This window comes from Octopus bimaculoides, chromosome 1 (genome assembly GCF_001194135.2).
Source record: "Octopus bimaculoides isolate UCB-OBI-ISO-001 chromosome 1, ASM119413v2, whole genome shotgun sequence".
NCBI classification, from domain to species: Eukaryota; Metazoa; Mollusca; class Cephalopoda; order Octopoda; family Octopodidae; genus Octopus; species Octopus bimaculoides.
Window position 1 is genome coordinate 183,029,083 of NC_068981.1, and position 3,023 is coordinate 183,032,105.

A 3,023-nucleotide genomic window follows, 5' to 3' on the forward strand; every position below is an offset into this window, starting at 1 on the left:
GCGTAAACTTGTTTACAAAGAAAGATGAGATTATATCTAATTTCTTTTTTGTTGTTGTTGTTGTTGTTTTGGCTCGTTTGGGGCAAAAATAAAACAAAAAAACTTTAATTCAGCAAACTAATATATTTTTTTTCCCAACCGATTGGTATTTCAAATATGGCGACTATGACAACAATACACGTCTCTGCAAAAAAACAAAACAAAAAAAAACAAAAAAAAAACGAGAAAAAATGAATAAACAAAATTCAAACAAAATAATAGTGACATTTATGCTTTAAACACACAGGAAGAAACAGAGTTTTTCACTAGTAACTACATGTCGCGTCGTGACACACAGTGTCAGCTAAAATCTTAACGGAGAAAATATCGCCATTTTTTCCCCCGTTGTCAGCAAAACTAACAGGAAAATTTAGATTATGGACATAGTTCAATCCAAAGAGATGTGACAGGATTACGTCACGGGTCTTATTTATTCAAGGAAGTTCAAGGCAGAGAAAGGAATTACTGACATACTTCTGCTTCATGAAGGAAAGTGACTTTCTCTGTGCCCTAGGGAGTTTAATGAAATATGCACTTGCAGATATGTGGACCATTAACCCCATATCGGTCAACCTGACCTTCAAACCGAAGGCACAGTGCAACGTTAGGTGGAGATATTGAAACATCTGTCTATAGACTCGTATCTCAATACCGAGGCCAGTATAACCCGCGTGCCCACACACAAAAAGTAACAGTCAGATACATCGGCCGTGTCATTGATAGCTGGTTTGTTGTCCCAGAAACGCAATATTGGCAAGTGCTATACGCAGAAGTGACAGGTAACATTTACACTAGAGGAATCTGCATGGCTTTGCAAGTCCTTATAGATCTCCCAAAGCCAGAGGGTCTTTTCGGAGCTGTAATCTGTCATGGGCGCAAAGTCAATAGCGGTGAGACTAGCAGGAGAAGGCAGAAAACCTGACAGTTTAACTTGTGGCAGTAAGAGCCACTTCTGGCAATACAGGAGAGCGGGAGAGAGAGAGAGGGAGAGAGAGAGGGAAAGAGAGAGGGAGGGGAGGGAAGGAGATTATCCGACAGTAACAACAGCATAACTGGTCGAAGCTTTGAAAGAGGGAAAGGAGATTCGTTCTCGGTCTCAAAAGTCTGGTTTATGACAGTGAGTGATTTTATGTTAATCAGCTGAGTGACTTTTCTCAGGATGCAGTCAATAAAGACTGTGTGTGCTGCAGTACACCATCCCAGATGTGTTACCTTCACTCAAGCTTTTCAGAGTATCAGCTGTCGTGGGCTGAAGTATTTTCTGTCCTTGGAGAAAAGGGCCAGCCTTAAAGAGAAGGGCCTCGCCTGTTTGTGCCAGGAAAGATACTTAGTGGTAGAGTCGCCTATTTGGAGCGACTCTCAGAACTTCAATTAAGTGCTTTTCGTGTTTAGGGGGTGTATGGTGTCATGGCATTCTCTTGATATAAGCAGTGATTGAATTTAAGACAAGCATGGCCTCACTTGGACGCATTTGATGTTATTGTTCATGGAATCAGTGAATATTTAGCGAGTGGTGTTTATGTTGTGTGTAGAGGATGCATGATTCAGGAAGGTTCAGGAGGGATGAAGGATCTATCAACTGCAGAAGAGTAGGCATTATTGGAGGTGACGTCGTGTTAGACTTTAATGTATAGAAGGGAGTGGGAACAAAACAGAACCATGGGAAACCCCAGAGTTGATTGAGGGAGAAAAAGAAAAAGCTCCGTCAACGCATACATCATGATGATGCGAACTGATTGGAAGTTACCAATCTAAGAGACGAGTGACAGTTGGAACGCGCAGGCAGGGAGTTGTGCATGGATGGGGGCCATTGTGTTGCGTGTGGATATGTATTGGGATGTTTATAATAAAGTTGTGTTCGCACGACTCCAACAGTTGCAGAGACAGCAACAGTTTGGTAGAGATTATATTTGGAAGTGAGAGAAAGAAATCAAAGGTATTTGGAGTGTCTGAGTGTCGATTTGGAATGTCTATAGGGGATAAAACAAGTTGACGCAGTGAGTTAATGATTACAAAACATCCAGTCTCTACGGTAGCGATAATTGTGATGAATGAAGGAGATAGTCAAGAGATGTTGTGAGTATAGATGTCACCTAGTTCGATTACTTCGAATTGGGGTGAAGTGAGATTTATGTCCTCAATACAGGAGGAAATATGCTCAAAGAATTACTGTTAGTTCGTAAAGTTTGGAGAGCGATAAAGAGAATAATTGTATTTGAGAAAGTGAAAGAAGGAACTAGAGTAAGCTAAAGTTATTATTGCCGATTACCAGGTGAGATGAGTAACAGAGAGAGAGAGAGAGAGAGAGAGAGAGTGAGTGGGAGTCTACGCATGCGCAAACACCACCTTTCCGACTGAAGTTTTATTGAAGAATTAAGAAGCTGTTTTGTTCGACGAGTAGAAAACTGGGTGACTGACGTTCCAGCTGTCAGGTAACCAGTTTTGGTTTTCGCTGGACCATGACTGCCGTCCGTCAAAAGAACAGCCATATTGGTTCACTTTCCAGTAAGTTTTGCAAATTCTACGGTTTCTGTCACGACATAACGAACAATCAGCGCAGACGGTTTTAGGAGAAGATGAATTGCGTAACCAATGGAATGCATCTCTTCCGAAACAAGTAAACAATTAGATATTCTAGTCCAGTCAAACAAAAAATAAGGACAAGGCAAGACAGCCAAACAGTAATATAAATCAGGGGTGATGCAAGTGTTCCACAGCTGCTTGACTTTCCAGGGATAGCTTCCTCTTAGCTGATTTCTGGATGAGACTAACTACCCAATTCATAACTTCACTTAGTACTTATCCACCAATGTGCTTTTCATCTGATCCTTTTAACAATAAAAGAAAGCTGGCAAAATCATTAGCGCGTAGTATACAATGTTTAGCGGAATTTCTTCCGACACTTGGCGTTCTGGGTTCAAATTTCGCCTCGGCTGACTTGGCGTTCTGGGTTCAAATTTCGCCTCGGCTGACTTGGCGTTCTG